Source organism: Rhinolophus sinicus, chromosome 5 (genome assembly GCF_057876585.1).
Source record: "Rhinolophus sinicus isolate RSI-liver-muscle chromosome 5, RSI-T2T, whole genome shotgun sequence".
Taxonomy (NCBI): domain Eukaryota; kingdom Metazoa; phylum Chordata; class Mammalia; order Chiroptera; family Rhinolophidae; genus Rhinolophus; species Rhinolophus sinicus.
In genome coordinates this window covers 59,706,497-59,723,426 of record NC_142505.1, presented here as the reverse complement: position 1 = coordinate 59,723,426, position 16,930 = coordinate 59,706,497, and the positions used below count along the sequence as shown (strand labels likewise).

Below are 16,930 nucleotides of genomic sequence, written 5' to 3'. Positions count from 1 at the left end.
AACTGCCCTCCACTTCCACCAATAAAAAAACGACACAAGCTCAAACTCTCAATCCCCACCAAGGGACTACTGATCAAAACAACCTTCCCTGGTATTAAATTCCCTGACTTCAGATTATACTACAAAGCTACAATAATCAAAACAGCATGGTATTGCCATAAAAATAGACACACAGACCAATGGAATACAGAGACCAGAAATAAACTCACATATATATGGCAACTAATTTTCAAAAAAGGAGTCAAAAATATACAATGGAGGAAGGAAAGCCTCTTCAATAAATGGTGCTGGGAAAATTGGAAAGCCACATGCAAAAGAATGAAACTAGATATACTGTTGGTAGCAATGAAAAATGGTGCATGTACTGGAGATCCAGTCAAGATGGCAGAGTAGCTAAACACTGTCCTTGCCTCCTTTCATGACCACATCAAAACTACAACTAAACTACAGAACAACCGTAATTGAGAACTGCCTTAAGTCTAGCTGAACCAAAGCCCTAAAACTAAGGACATACAGAAGAAGCCACCTGGAGACTGATAGGAGGGGCAGAGGGATGGAAAGAGCTGATCCCACATCCACATTTGACCATTAAAAATTGGGAGGGATAGCTCAGATGTGGAGGTCCCCACCAGAGAAGTGAGGGGTCCCAGCCCCACACCAGGCTTACCAGCTCAGGGTCTTATGCCAGGTAGAGAAATCCCCATAACTTCTGGCTGTGAAAACCAGCAAAGATAGTAGCTAAGTAGGACAGAGGGTGGCTGGAGTCCCAGGAGCTCCTCTGAACGGGCCAGCACATGGATTTACTCACTGATGGACTCACTCACTCTGAGCTCTAGTTCTGAGGCAGCAGCTCAAAAGGGGCCAGGGACATGTGGGTTAGAACTGAATTGTCTGGCTTCAACGGAAGGGCTGGAGGGGCAGCTTTCTTCCAGACAGAGGAGCTGGTAGAAGCCATTGTTTCCTTGTTGAGGCTTGCCCCTTCTGGGCATGCAAACAGTGGCAGCCACAATATCTGAGTCTCTATCAACCTGGCTAACACATTTCATTCACCCTGATTCCATGAGATCCCACCCAATCCAACTTTCAGGCCTACCTAAACTGTTACCAGTGGCTTTTCCATAGAAACAGCTTGGCTTGGCTTATACTGCAGACTTCCCTAAAATTTCTCAAAGGTTCACAAAACCCAAACAAACAGCACCTGGCTTTGGCATGTCCCAGATCTCTGGCTGAGCAGCCCTAAGTCCAGCACCAGCAACAGCCAGCCTCGATTCACTGCTTGGCCTCTCAAGGCACCTCAAGCCCAACGTCGGTGGTGGCTATCTGTGGATTGCTTCGTCGCTCATGCCAGGTGGCCCCAGGCAGGTCGTCACAGGCTGTGGCTTCACTTGGCCTGCAGCAAGTCCCTTCCCAGGAGGCCCCAAGGATGACATGCCAAGTGGCCAGCTTTGGTCCCCGCCAGAGCATCACTCGGCTGCATCCAGGAACAACACACCCAAAGGGCAGACTGGGCAGGCACCACAGCCCTGCTGAAGCGAATCCTGCTCCACAGGGTCAGACCATGAGAACAGCTCCTCCACTGTAGTCATGGCCAGTCCTCACAACCAATCAGCCTGAGGGCCAATCCTTCCCATTGATGTGCCAAAAGCAGCCAAAAATTAACTACAACAAAAGGGCACACAAAACCCACACAAGGAATACACCTGGAGTACCGGCTCAGGTGACCGGAAAGACTATGCCGGTGAGTCCCACAGGACACCTGCTACATAAGGCCACTCTACTAAAACTGGAAGACACAGCAGCCCTACTTAATACACACAAGGTCTGACAATTAAATTTGCAAACTTGTTGCAAAGATGTTGCTAACTTTTTTTTATATCAGAGGGATTATTCATTATGAATTTGTACCAACTGGACAGTTAACAAAGTTTACTATTTGGAAGTGCTGAAAAGGGTGCATGAAAAAGCCAGATGACCTGAACTTTTCGCCAACAATTCATGGCTCTTGCATCACAACAATGCACCAACTCACATGGCACTGTCTGTAAGGGAGTTTTTAGCCAGTAAACAAATAACTGTATTGGAACACCCTCTCTACTCACCTGATCTGGCCCCCAGTGACTTCTTTCTTTACCCAAAGAGAAAGGAAATATTGAAAGGAAGACATTTTGATGACATTCAGGACATCAAGGGTAATACGACAACAGCTCTGATGGCCATTCCAGAAAAAGTTCCAGAATTTTTTGAAGGGTGAACTAGGCACTGGTGTTGGTGTATAGCTTCGCAAGGGGAGTACTTCGAAGGTGACTGTAGTGATATTCAGCAATGAGTTATGTAGCACTTTTCCTAGGATGAGTTCACAAACTTAATTGTCTGACCTTGTAGAAACAAACACAGGGAGGGCAGCCAAAATGGGGAGAAAAAGAAACATGTCCCAAATAAAAGAACAGAACAAAGTTACTAAACAAAATGAACTAAAGAAGTTCCAGAAAAAAAGTTCCAGAAAAAGAACTAAACAAAATGAAGACAAGCAATCTCCCAGACACTGGGTTCCAGACACTGGTTATAAGGAGACTCAATGATCTCTGTGAGAACATCAACAAAGAGATAGGAAACATAAAAATGAACATAGAAAACATATAAAAGAACCAGTCAGAAATAAAGAATATAATAACTGAAATGAAGAATACTTTAGGGGGAATCAACAGCAGATTAGACGATGAAGCAGAGGATCGAATCAGTGATTTAGAAGATAAAGAAGCAGAAAATACCCAATTATAGCAGGAAAAAAATGAGGACAGTTTAAGGGGCCTCTGGGACAATCTCAAGCATACCAACATTGTATCATAGGGATATCCAAAGGAGAAAAGAGAGAGCAAGGAATTGAAAATCTATTTGAAGAAATAATGATGGAAAACTTCCCTAACCTGGTGAAGGAAATAAATACACAAGCTCAGGAAGCACAGAAAGTCCCAAACAAGATGAACCCAAAGAGGCCCACACCAAGACACATTATAATTAAAATGGCAAAAACAAATTAAAGACAAAGAGGAAGCTTAAAAGCAGCAACAGAAAAGCAGTTAGTTACATACAAGAGAGCTCCCATAAGACCAACAGCTCATTTCTCAACAGAAACTTTGCAGGCCAGAAGGGACTGGCATGAAATATTCAAAGTGATGAAAAGCAAGGACCTACAACCAACTCTATGCAGCAAAGCTATCATTTAAAATCAAAGGACAGATAAAGAGCTTCCCAGATAAGAAAAAACTAAAGGAGTTCATTAACACCAAATCAGAATCACAAGGAATCTTAGAATGACTTCTTTAAGAAGAAATAAAAAAAAAATCAAAATTATGAATAAAATGGCAATAACTACATATCGTTAACAATTACTTTGAATGTAAATGAGTAAATGCTCCTATCAAAAAACAGGGTGATTGTATGGATAAGAAAACAAGACCCTTACATATGCAGCCTACAAGAGACTCACTTCAGATCGAAAAACACACAAAGACTGAAAATAAAGGGATGGGAAAAGAGATTTCATGAAAATGGAAACAAACATACAAAAATAGTTGGTATAGCAATACTTATACCAGAAAAAATACACTTTAAAACAAAGGCTATACCAAGAGACAAAGAAGGACCCAGTGATCCCACTTAAGGGTATTTATCTGAAGAAAACCCAAAACGCTACTTCAAGGGGAATGTGCATCCATATGTTCATTGCAGCATTGTTTACAATGGTCAAGGTGTGGAGGCAGTCAACGGATGAGTGGATAAAGAGAAGGTTGTACAGATATACATAATGGAATATTGCTTGGCTATGGACAAGAATGGGTTTTTGCCATCTGCAGTGGCATGGATGGACCTGGGGGGTACTGTACTGAGTGGAGTGTCAGAGAAACACAGATGCAATATGATTTCACTTATATGTGGAATCTGAAGAACAAAATAAACAAACAAAATGGAAACAAACTCATAGATACATAGAACATTTTGATGGTTGCCAGAAGGGAGGGGGGTTGAAGGTGAGTGGAAAAGGGGAAGGGATTAAGAACTACAAATTGATTTTTACAAAGCAGTCATGGGGATGTATTGTATAGCATAAGGAGTATAGTCAATAATATTGTGATAACTGACAAACGGGATGGAGGGTGAAAAAGGTGAAAGGATTAAGTACAAATTGGTAGTTACAAAACAGTCATGCGCATATAAAATAAAGCATAGAAAATACAGTCAATGACATGGTCATAACTATGTATAGTGCCAGGTGGGTACCAGACTAGTCAGGGGGATCATTTTTAACTTATACAAATATCTAACCACTATGCTATACACCTGAAATTAATATAAAATAATACTGAATGTCAACTGTAACTGAAAATTTACAAAGGGGGGGAAGGTGAAAGGGATTAAGAGGTCCAAATTTCCAGGTATAACACTAATAAGTCATGGGGATGTAATGTACAGCATGCGGAATATAGTCAATAAGATTTTGATAGCATAGTATGGTGTCAGATGGTTGCTGAACTTATCATGGTGATCACTTCTTTAGGCATATAAATGTTGAATAACTATGGTGTACACCTAAAACTAATATACTATATGTTGGTTAAATTTTAATAAAAATCTTTAAAAATGAATGAAACTAGACTGCTGCTGACACCATATGCAAAATTTAATTCAAAATGGATTAAATACTTGAATATAAGACCTGAAACAATAAAATACATAGAGGAAAACATAGGCATTAACCTTTGGACCTTGGTCTCAAAGGGGTTTTTGTCAACTTAACCCCAAATGCATGAGAAATAAAAGCAAAAATAAATGAATGGGACTAAATCAAACTAAAAAGCTTCTGCACAGCCAAAGAAACCATCAACAATACAAAAAGGCAACGAACCAAATGGGAAAAGGTTATTTGTAAACGATACCTCTGATAAGGGGCTAATACCCGAAATATATAGAGAACTCATGCAACTCAACAACAACAAAACAATCCAATTAAAAAAGGGGCAGAGGACTTGAACAGACATTTTTCCCAAGAAGACATAGAGATGGCCAACAGATATATGAAAAGATGCTCAACCTCACTAGCTATAAGGGAAATGCAAATCAACACCACAATGAGATACCATCTCACACATGTTAGAATAGCGGATATCAATAAGACAAGAAATAACAAGTGTTGGAGAGGATGTGGAGAAAAGGGAACCCTCACACACTGCTGGTGGGAATGTAAATTGGTACAGCCTCTATGGAAAATGGTATGGAGTTTCCTCAAAAAATTAAGGACAGAGCTACCATGTGACACAGCAATCTTTCCTCTGGGTATCTACCCCAAAAATTTGAAAACACTTATTCATAAAGATATATACACCCCTATGTTCACTGCAGCATTATTTGCAATAGCCAAGACATAGAAACAACCTAAGCATCCCTCAACAGGTGATCAGACAAAAAAGATGTGGCATACATATGCAATGGGATACTACTTAGTCATAAAAAATGAATATCGCTATTTGTGACAACATGGATAGATCTTGAGAGTATTATGCTAAACGAAATAAGTCAGACAGAAAAGAAAAGAAGCAGTTGATTTCACTCATCTGTGGAATATAAAACAGAACACAAATGAACAAATAAAACAATAAACTCAGTCACAGACAATAGTACTGTGGTTACCAGAGGGGAATTGCGTCGGGGGAGGATGAAGAGGGTGGGGAGGTCAAATATATGGTGACAGAAGACTAGACTTCAGGTGGTGAGCACACAATGGAATATACAGATGATGTATTACAGAATTGTACCCCTGAAACTTACAGAATGTTATTAACCAATATTACCCCAATAAATTTAATTAAATAAATTCTAAAAAGAAATTTTAAAGTAAAAAATAAAAACCCAACCCTCCCCAAACTCCTCCTGCGACCACTAAAAGCTGAGCTCCCTTTAATCTCTTCAGACTTGCCAATGGTTCACCATAGGTTGCATGTCCCGAATAACAATCCCTCTGCTATTCCCAAACAAATTCATTTATTGCTCGATACCCTTTGTTGTTTAATTTTAAGGTTGACAGTATATAATCACAAATCAAAGCAAACTTGGGACCATGGCATTTAATTCATTATGTTATCAAAACCCTAATCTTAACACAGCAGTATCTTAAAAAATGAAGATTTGTCACTGACCAAGTGCAGACGCACAGAGTGGCTAACCCTAACTTCAGTAGTTTGGTCCTGGGAGAGATGTGGTCAGTTCTGTCACTTACAAGGTAGTGGCAATAACTGACCAGGTAACACTCTTGTGGCTTGAAATGGTTTCTTCAACCTCATCATCCTATGTGAAAATTAATTCATTGTTTTCATAAAGCTGAAGGTAATTTCATTGTTTTCCATACACTGACACTGCTCTTAAATAAAAAGCCAACGCAAAGCTTCCTTTCCCTCTTGTCCACTAACTAAATAAGATAATCAATGAAATGCACTGTCTTAAGATCATGAATCAATACCATCTGAAGTAATGTTGCATACTACATTAAGGAAAGAAAACAAAGCCCATAAAACAGAAACAATGTGAAATGTGTTAGAGAAGGTCATCCAGAAACTGGAAGGTCAGGGTGGTCAATGTTCCTTTATGAGAGCCTCCCTGAAAAATCTCTCAGCACACTCATGCTTGCACTTTAAAGGAAATGGGCCATCACCCACGCCGGTCATGCCAAGCCCTGACCCTCTCCCCAGCACTACCTTCTCTCTTTCCTCTTCTGCCACTTTGTGAATATTCGCTCAAAATAGCTGGAAAGCTGGGGTGTGCTTATTGAACTTGGCTCAGTGAACTCCATTGGAGAGTTGAATCATGTGCACAACCCACAAAGACACAACACACTAATGGCATCCACGATGACAGAGGTACTGAAGGGATGCTGCGGCAGGGCTTCGGAAAGAACTACCATCTTTTTGCCAGTTCCACCTCTTTAACATCTTCTGAGCTTACCTTCTCCCTCTGCTTTGCCCCGCCCCTGCCTTCCTGCAGGCCTGCCATCTATCTCTCAGGGGACTTCTGGAGTAGTCGCCTCCCCTCCATTCACACACCACGCCCATCTCCACACAGCTGCCAGCAGACATTCTTAACATACCTACACATGGTGCTCTTCTGCTCAGCTGCTCAAAGGATAACAGCCAAACTCCTTACCATAGCCAGCAAGAACCTCCAGCTGTCCCCAACCATCACCTCGCCACCTCATTTCATAATGACCCAGTCACAGCTATGCTCCATGTGGAACTTGAAAATGTCTAACAAAGGCTTTCCATCAATACCCCTCTGCACCAACACAGGTAACAAATAGTCATATTCTAAAATACAGTTTAAGGATTAGCGGCTCTATGCCCCTTCCCTGAAACAACACCCATCTGCCCACTCCAACCCAGAAAAAACTGACCATTCCTTTCCCTTCGGGCTCTCACTGTACCTTGTAATTACTTTTCTAAAAATACCTGTAACATTTTACTGCACTTACACAGTTACGTATCCATCTCCACCTGTAGACCGCAAGCCTCTGAAGGGCAGTATCTTGTCATTTTATCCTCAATGCCTAGAACATATTAAGGATTTAGGATCGAATTCCACACTGCCAGTTAAGGGCAACAGAAGAGGCAGAGGAAACCACGAAGGGCTGAACTAACGCAGCCTGTACAGCAGGAACCGAAGAGGTCACGTGAGAAAAGGATGTAAAAAGTGAAAGCTCTGAAGATGGCAACAGAAACCTGGTTATTTTTTTATATTTTTGAGATAATATTTTGTATCATTCTTATAGCTTGGGGTTTCCAAGAAGAAATTTAGAAGTCTGTCTGAATTATGTACTTCATGTCCTGAAGTGAAAACAGGCTCCTAGGCACCCTGAAAAATGAACAGGAGAACAGGGGAAAGGCCCCTGAGCAAGGCACGTGCTCAGATGCATCAAAAAGTGCTTCTGTGAGTGTGGTTAGGAACCTGACAGTTCGGTTTCCAGCAGCTAACTGTACAACAAACTTCCTAGCAATACCTGTGCATTCTGCTTCCATTCCACCTGCAGGACTGCCGTGAGCTTCCGGCTGATGCAGTAACGACACTGCACTTCACAGACAGCCGGCTCAGTTCCTTCTCAGCCAACCTCCCATGACACTGTCATACAACTGCCCACGAGCTTGGCAAACTACTACCACAATTGCAAATGAAAGTTAATCTATATTAATTGAGGCATGTTTCAAAACTACCATGATTATTTCAAAAGATACAACACATTTCGAAAGTTCTCAACCTTTCTTCTATTATTTTGCTCAGTGGTTCTTCTTAGAAAAAGCCAGTAAAGATCATGAAAAACACTATAAATACACCTTAAAAACGATATGAACAGCATAATAAAAAGAGCTCCGATCCCCACGAGGGACTGTGCACCGCGTTTTGCAGCTGACAAACACTCCTGACAGCATCAATGCAGCAAACGCTCCAAGCAGCCAGTACCATGAGGAAAGTGAATTACAACGATGGACTTCACTGATATGCTGATATGCCACAGGCCCCGGACAGACTGTAGGACAGAGGTCCACTGGCCTTGTTAGCTGCTAAAGGAGCGAACCTGTAGCAGAAGTTGCCTTCACTTCCACGGCTCTCCAATGGCACGGGCCTTGAAGAGACCATCAGAGCTGCATGCACATGCACTCTACCTCCAAAATCCAAAACTACGTGTCTCCATATACTGCCACCCTCAAAACCAACCGGTTTATTAAACTGGGAATCTCAGTAGGTCTAAAAGAATCAGAACGTGGCCGTCTTCATGTTCTGTACCTAGTTAAATATTTTTATGCATGGGACTGCCAAGCCCATTCTGTAAAAATATTTACTACTGGGGTATAAATTACATTTTTGATAGTCCTAATTCAGTGGTACTTAGGTACCAGCAGCACCAGAACCATCTAGGAATCTTGTTTGACATGCAGGGTCCCTGGGACCATCTCCCAAAATCTGCACGTGTAACCAGCTGCCCAGGCAATGGATTCCCAAGTAGGTGCTGCTTGGTCTACACTTGCGGAAGTTCTATTAGAAGCTGTGAGAAAAGCATTTACAAAGCATTATATTTATTTCCTAGCTTTCTCATACCCAAGTTAGAATGAGAACGAAAAGGATAATCTACCAGCATCTATGTGTGTGAGGACATCCACACGTCACCCATGGACACTAAATTCCCAGTGGCTGCTTTTGGCTACAAAGAAATTTCAACATTCTTTCATGTCTGAAAACAACATGAACTATCGTGTTTCCCCGAAAATAAGACCTAACCAGAAAATAAGCCCCAGCATGATTTTTCAGGATGCTCATAATATAAAATAAGCCTTATTGTATTTCCCTGAAAATAAGACCGGGTCTTATATTAATTTTTGCTCCAAAAGACGCAGTAGGGTTTATTTTATATTATGAGCAGCCTGAAAAATCATGCTAGGGCTTATTTTCTGATTTGGTCTTATTTTCGGGGAAACACGGTAAGAACAAAAGTTGGATAAGAGTGGGGAAAAATCTAATCTTAAGGCCTTAGAAAACAAATCACTACCACTGTAATGTTACAGCATCTTTTTGTTAAAGTAAACCTGCCCCAACCTTTCTGATCTAATTACAGATTCTACTTCTCACAGGGCTTTTCCTGTGTCTGATGAAAACTGAGCTGTAAAATAATTGAGGTAGGGATTTAGGGATTTGGTATAGCAAACTTGCTAATAAAAATGGCACAGACGGGACCCTTCTTACTGTTGTTACATATTAAATCTTATTTGATCAATATTACTGTATTCCAAATTACAAACATAAGGTAGAAGGTTGTAATTATAGTTTTATTGATTCATCATTAAGTTTTAATCAAGCTGCTGCTACAGGGATTGGTTATTATGGCAGGTTTCTTTTGTTTCTAAATTTCTTTCATACACTTATAGTTGCTGCCACAAAGTAATTGTGGGCACATTCATAAGTTATTGTTTCTAAGAAATCTGTCTGCAACATAACCTTATGTCAAAACCAATGTGTACAGAACAGTGACTGCATTAAACTATTTCTGATTTTCTCTGACCATTGACAGCTATATATGTTTTTGTTTTCTATTCCTTTTTATTTTACCTATGAAAATTTGTTTCTTCTAAATTCACCCATTTCTTTCTTTCTCTTACTTTAAGCAACCACACTTATATGAATCTGAAACCAAAAGTTTATGCTCCACTAAACTGAAAGAAGTTACTAAAACAGGAATATGGTACAAACACTTCTCAAGCATTTACTGAGAAAAATGATATTAAATGGTTTGGGGAAGTTTTTAAAGAAAGATCAAATATAATTGGAGCATCAGAACCAACATTTCCACAAACTTCCTAAACTTGACAATCTTTTCAGCATACTAAACTACAACTGAGTTTAAAATCAATTAAAAGTCAACATCGAGAGATGTTTCACCTTTGAAGTCAATCTATGTACTTGATAAATTCTCCTTTTAAAGTTCTCCAGGCACCACAGAAACTATATTACAATAAAAAGTCTCCCATATTTTAAATGTCAGTTATCAATATTAAAGTACAGAATATACAGTATTTTCCACAAATGAAAAGATATATCATTAATATGAGTAATCTCAAAGCTCTCATTTGCCCTGTCTCATTATATCACATTATATACTCTGGGTAAGTCTAAGAGACAGTTTATAAATTGAAGAAAGCCGGTCTTTCAACAAGGCCAACTTGCTTGCAGGCAAGATGGCCCTATGTGAAATGAAGTAAGTAACCAAGTTTTATTTGCTGCTTGTTCTCAGCAACATACTAAAAAACATAAACCAAATATTGAACTTATGAGAATATATTGAAACTTAAAGCAACATGTAATTCTAAAACAGAGGCAAGGGCAGATTTTTCACAACCTGAGAGACACTGAAACTCATACAATTTGTCATGCTTTAGTAATATACTCAAAACCAACTGCATGTAATGAGATTCTAATTTCAGAACAATATCACAAAAAAATAATCTAAACCAAGGATAAATGGTTAAAATATTTTTTTAATTAAGTGTAAATTGCTTTCAAACTGCAGTTTAAGCTAATTTTCAGATAGAATTCAAACACTGGAGCTCTTATTTTGGGTAAGAGTTAACATGTTGCGTACGGATCACGAGAATCTTCACGAGGGATTTAAAGCCCGCCGTACGCAACGTGTTAAGAAGAATGAAAATCCTCAGAAATTGTACGCAAATGTCCATATATGTTCACTTTACTGGAGAGACAGCAATAGTTTTCATTATATTCCTAAAGGGGTCTATAAAGGTCATAAAAGGAACTACTACTTTATGTTCTTTGCTACTCAAAAGTTAATATATCGTTAGTCCCGTTACTTATATAACTTTAGTAAATTATGAAGGCAATTTTTTTTAAAATCCAGAGTTAACTTGGGTTATGCAAAATCATTTTTAAAACCAATGGTAAAAGGAAATTTTATTAAAAACACTTCAGTGATTTAGTCTCTCAGGCTAATTTCTTTCAATATTCCCCCCGAGGAATTATACAACTGATTTCTTAGCTCAAGAAATTCATTTTACAGCTATTAACACAAAGACAAGAAACAAGTGTTGGAGAGGATGTGGAGAAAAGAGAACCCTTGTGCACTATTGGTAGAATGTAAACTGGTACAGCCACTATGGAAAACAGTATGAAGGTTTCTCAAAAAATTTAAAATAGAGTTATCCCAGGAATGCAAGAGTGATTTACATTTAAAAATCAATTAATACACTATACCGTATCAGTAAAATTAAGAAGACCCATGATTATCTCAATACAGGAAAAAAGAGTACTAACAAAACCCTTCAAAATTAAAAAATAAAATTCACTCAACAAACTAGGAATAGAAGACAACTTCTTCAACTTGGAAAAGGACATCTACGAGAAGCTCACAGCTAACATCAGATTAATGGTGAAACACTACTTTCTCCCTGAGATCAGAAACAAGATAGGGCTGTCCACTCTCACCACTCCTACTCAGTGTTGTACTAGAGCTTCTAGCCAGGGCGATTAGGCAAGAAAATTAAATAAAAGGCACATAGGTTAGAAAAAAGTAAAACTATCCCTACTTGCAGATATCTTGCATATAGAAAATCCTAAGGAATCCACTAAACAACTTTAAAACTAATTAATTAGTTCATCAACATTGCAGGATACAAGATACAAAAATCAATTTATTTCAGCACAGCAGCAATGAACTAAATGAAAATGGAATTAAGAAAAATCCCGGAAGAATTAATATAGTTAAAATGTCCATACTGCCTAAGGCAATATACATATTCAACGCAATTCCTATCAAACTACCAATGACATTTTTCACAGAAATAGAACATATAATCCTAAAATTTGTATGGGATAATAAAAGACCCCGGATATCCTCAACAATCTTGAGAAATAAGAACAAAGTGGGAGGTATAACAATACCTGACTTCAAATTATACTACAAGGCTACAGTAATCAAAACAGCATGGTACTGGCATAAAAACAGACCCATAGATCAATGGAACAGAATAGAGAGTCCAGAAATAAATCCATGCATATATGGCCATTTAATCTATGACAATGGAAGCAAGAATGTACGGTGGGGTAAAGACAGTCTATTCAATAAATGGTGCTGGGAAACTTGGACAGACACATGCAAAAAGATGAAGCTGGATCACCTCCTTACACCACATACAAAAATAAATTCAAAATGACTTAAAGATTTAAATGTAAGATCTGAATCCATAAAATTCCTAGAAGAAAATATAGGAAGAAACTTCACAGACATTACCCGGAGTAAGATTTTTACTGATATATCCCCTCGCACGAGGGAAGTAAGAGAAAAAATAAACATGTGGGATTACATCAAACTAAAAAGCTTTTTCACAGCAAAGGAAACCATCAATAAAACAAAAAGGGATCCTACTGAATGGGAAAAGATATTTGCCAACGATATATCTGATAAGGGGTTAATATCACAAATTTATAAAAAACTCACTCAAATCAACTCCAAAAAAACAAACAACCCAATTAAAAAATGGGCAGAGGACATGAAGAGACATTTTTCTAAAAAGGACATACAGATGGCAAATAGACATATGAAGAAATGTTCAACCTCACTAACCATCAGAGAAATGCAAATAAAAACCACAATGAGATACCACCTCACCCCAGTCAAGATGGCTATCATCAATAAATCAACAAACAACAAGTGCTGGCGTGGATGTGGAGAAAAGGGAATGCTGGTGCACTGTTGGTGGGAATGCAGATTGGTGCAGCCACTATGGAAAACAGTTTGGAGGTATCTCAAAAACCTAAAAATAGAACTACCTTATGATCCAGCAATCCCACTCCTAGGTATCTATCCGGAGAAATCCAAAACTCCAATTCAAAAATCTTTATGCACTCCTATGTTTATTGCAGCATTATACACAATAGCCAAGACCTGGAAACAACCGAAATGCCCATCAGTAGATGACTGACTGGATTAAGAAACTGTGGTACATTTATACAATGGAGTATTACGCAGCCATAAAGAAGAAAGAAATCTTACCATTTGCAACAACATGGATGGACCTAGAGAACATTATGTTAAGTGAAATAAGTCAGAAAGAGAAAGACAAATACCATATGATCTCACTTATATGCGGAATCTAAAGAAAAGAATAAGTGAATGAACTAATCAGAGACAGTTTTGGAAACATGGAGGAAAAACAGAGGGTTGCTAGAGGGGCGGGGGGGTGGGGATAAGGGGAAGGTGAGAGGTTTTGAAAAATAGGCAGTAACCACAAGATGGTCATGGGGGTTTGAAAATTAATTTGGGGAACGTACAGAGGGATAGTGGATGAGGGGAGGGGGGTTCACACAGTGTGAGGGATATAAATGATAAACGTCTAAGTTTTGCTTTGTCTTGTGCACCTGAAACTAATAAAAAAAAAAAAAAAAAGAAAAGAAAAAGAATTGTTAGCAGAGAAGCCATGTATAGAATTAAATAATTTCTGCTTTTTACTAACTATGGTTTAATATCACAAGTACTTCATATTTCTGAATATACATTAATAATTTTGTTGTTCTTTCATTCTTTGGAATCTAAATTTTACTGTACTTGGTAATCAGATAAAAATTTAAATTTTTGATTAAAAAAAAAAAAAAAGATGATCATGTAGGGTTTTCCCCTTAATTAATATTCAAATAGTTAAGCCAAACTTTCATTCATGGAATAAATCCTAGAATAAAACCCAGGTGTATAATTCCTTTACATGTTGCTGTATTTGGTTAGTTAATGTCTTCTTAATGATTTTTGTAGCTATGTCCATGGAAAAAAGATGTTGCTATGTAAAAAAAAAAAGAAAGAAAAATCCCATTTACAATAGCATCCAAAAGAATAAATTAGGGATAAAATTTTAAAAAGAAGTATAAAACTTATACTTTGAAACTACAAAACATTGTTGAAAGAAATTAAGATCTAAATAAATGGAAATACATCTCAAATATGGATTAGAAAATCTAATGTTGTTAAAATGGCAATACTCTCCAGATTAACTTGCAGATTCATTGCAATCCCTATCAAAATCTCAGTTGCCTTTTTTGCAGAAATTGACAAGCTAATTCTAAAATTCACATGGAAATGCAAGGGACCCAGAATAGGCAAAACAGTATTGATAGAGAATAAGCTGGAGGACTCACACTTCTGATTTCAAAACTTACTACTAAACTGCTTTAATCAAGGCAGTGTCACACTGACATAGGGACAGACATACAGATCCACTGAACAGACTCAACAGTCCACAAATAAACCCTCACATTTATAGTCAATTAGTTTTTGACAAAGGTGCAAGGCCGTTTAGTGGAGGAAAAACAGTCTTTTCAACAAATGTTACAGGGTCAACTGGATATCCACATGCAAAAGAATGAAATTAGACCACTACCTCACACCAGATACAAAAGTTAACTCAAAATGGATCAAAGCCCTAAATGCAAGAGTTAAAACTATGAAACTCTTGGAAGAAACCATAGGTATAAATCTTCATGATCTCAGATTTGGCAATGGTTTCTTAGGTATGACACCAATGCACAAGCAATGTGAGATAAAATGGATAAATTAGACATCATCAAAATTAAAAACTTGTGCTTCAAAGGACACAATTAAGAAAGTGAAAAAGAAGGCGGGTGGCCAGTTAGCTTAGCTGATGGCACCAAGGTTGCTGGTTCGATCCCTGCTTGGGCCACATGAGCTGCACCCTCCTTAAAAAAAAGAAAAAAAAAAGTGAAAAAGAATGGGAGAAAATTTTTGGAAATCCCATGTCTGATAAGAGGCTTATATCTGGAATATTTAAAGAACTCCTACAACTCAATAACAAAAAGACAACCCAGTTAAAGAATAAGCAAAGAAATCTGATTACCCATTTTGCAAAGAAGATATGTAAATATCAATAAGCACATGAAAAGAGGCTCACAATCACTTAGGTAGTATTAGGTGAGGCGAGTGGGGAAACTTTTACTGGTACCCTTCTCCTCTGTTAGTTTAGGGAATAAAGAATAACCCTGTATTATTTTTTAATTACAAATAATTTATCGCTTATATTATGATTTCTTTTTTGGCTCATGATTTACAAGAGAGGGTTAGACAGTTTTTTAAACACACAGTAGGGATGAACTGGTTATGTTTTTGTCATTACTTTCCAATTTTGCTTCGTTATAATCAGAAACAAAATTATCTATGTGCCATTGTCTCCACACTATTTAAGTTGCTTTGTGGACTACTGGATCATACATTTTTATTAATATTCCAAGTAAACTTCATAAAATGAATAATCTGTAACTGTTAGTTGCAGAGATCTATACATATTCATTAGATCAATCTTGCTATTGTGTTGTTCAAATCTTCTATGGTCTTAAGTTTATGCCTGTCTGGTTTTAAAGACTTTCACAGATAAATGCAAGTATCTTCAATGAAGATTATATTTTTATTCATTTTTCCTTATAATTCTGGGAATTTTTGTTTTGTATTTTGAGACTATATTATTTAGTCCAGATTCAGGTTTATTACATCTCTCAGGAGAATCATTCCTTGTAGCATTATACAATGGTCTCCTTGTTATTTGCTTTAAGTCTTTTTTTGTCTGATATTAACATTATTCTATCAGGTCTTCCAGTTAGTATTTCTGTATCAGAGTTGATCAGAGAAGTAAAACCACCGTGAATGATAAGAATAAGAGGTTATCATAGGGATGTGAGCAGTAACTGTGGGAGCTGGTTGAGCAGTATATGTAGATCTGTTGCCTCCGAATCTAGTGCTGGGACAGAAATCGAAGGGCAGGCAATCGGGAAGGAAATACCGATGTGATACAAGGAAAGCAAGGACTGACTGGAACTCCCATTCTCTCTCACCAATCTCAACGATACGGGTGACCTGCAAGGTAAGAGGATACCCTTCACCACAGCACCCACACATCTGGACTCAGAATTCAGAGAAGCTACAGGAGAAGACCCTGTGAGGACTCAGAGGAGCTGGAAGCCCGGCGGTTGCCTGAGGCCAACAGATCAGCCATGAGGTGTGTAAACTGCAACAGTGCCTGATTCTACACCAGCCTTCTGAGCATAAACGCATGTGCTTCACTTCCACCTTACAAATCTTGTGCAGATGTCCCTTGTGGCCAGCCCAACCTGGAAAGGGAATTCTAGGAAAGGGAGTTCCACTCGGGTATGCTGACATAATACAAAACCACCACAATTGGCATGGATATTTTCTTCCACCTCTTTAATTTTATTCTTTCTGTATAATTATTTTTTAGGTCTGTCTCTTATAAATAGCACATAGCTGGATTTTTCTTTCATCCTATCTAGACTCTGTCTTTTAATTATCATGTTAAATCCATTTGCATTTATT

The 16,930-nt window shown here is 38.2% G+C and overlaps 1 protein-coding gene across 4 annotated transcripts in view; it reads right to left on the bottom strand.

The window, feature by feature from the left end:
• SLC25A26 (solute carrier family 25 member 26) overlaps positions 1 to 16,930 on the bottom strand; it is a 154,844-nt gene that overhangs the window by 117,872 nt on the left and 20,042 nt on the right. The window lies entirely within an intron of this gene.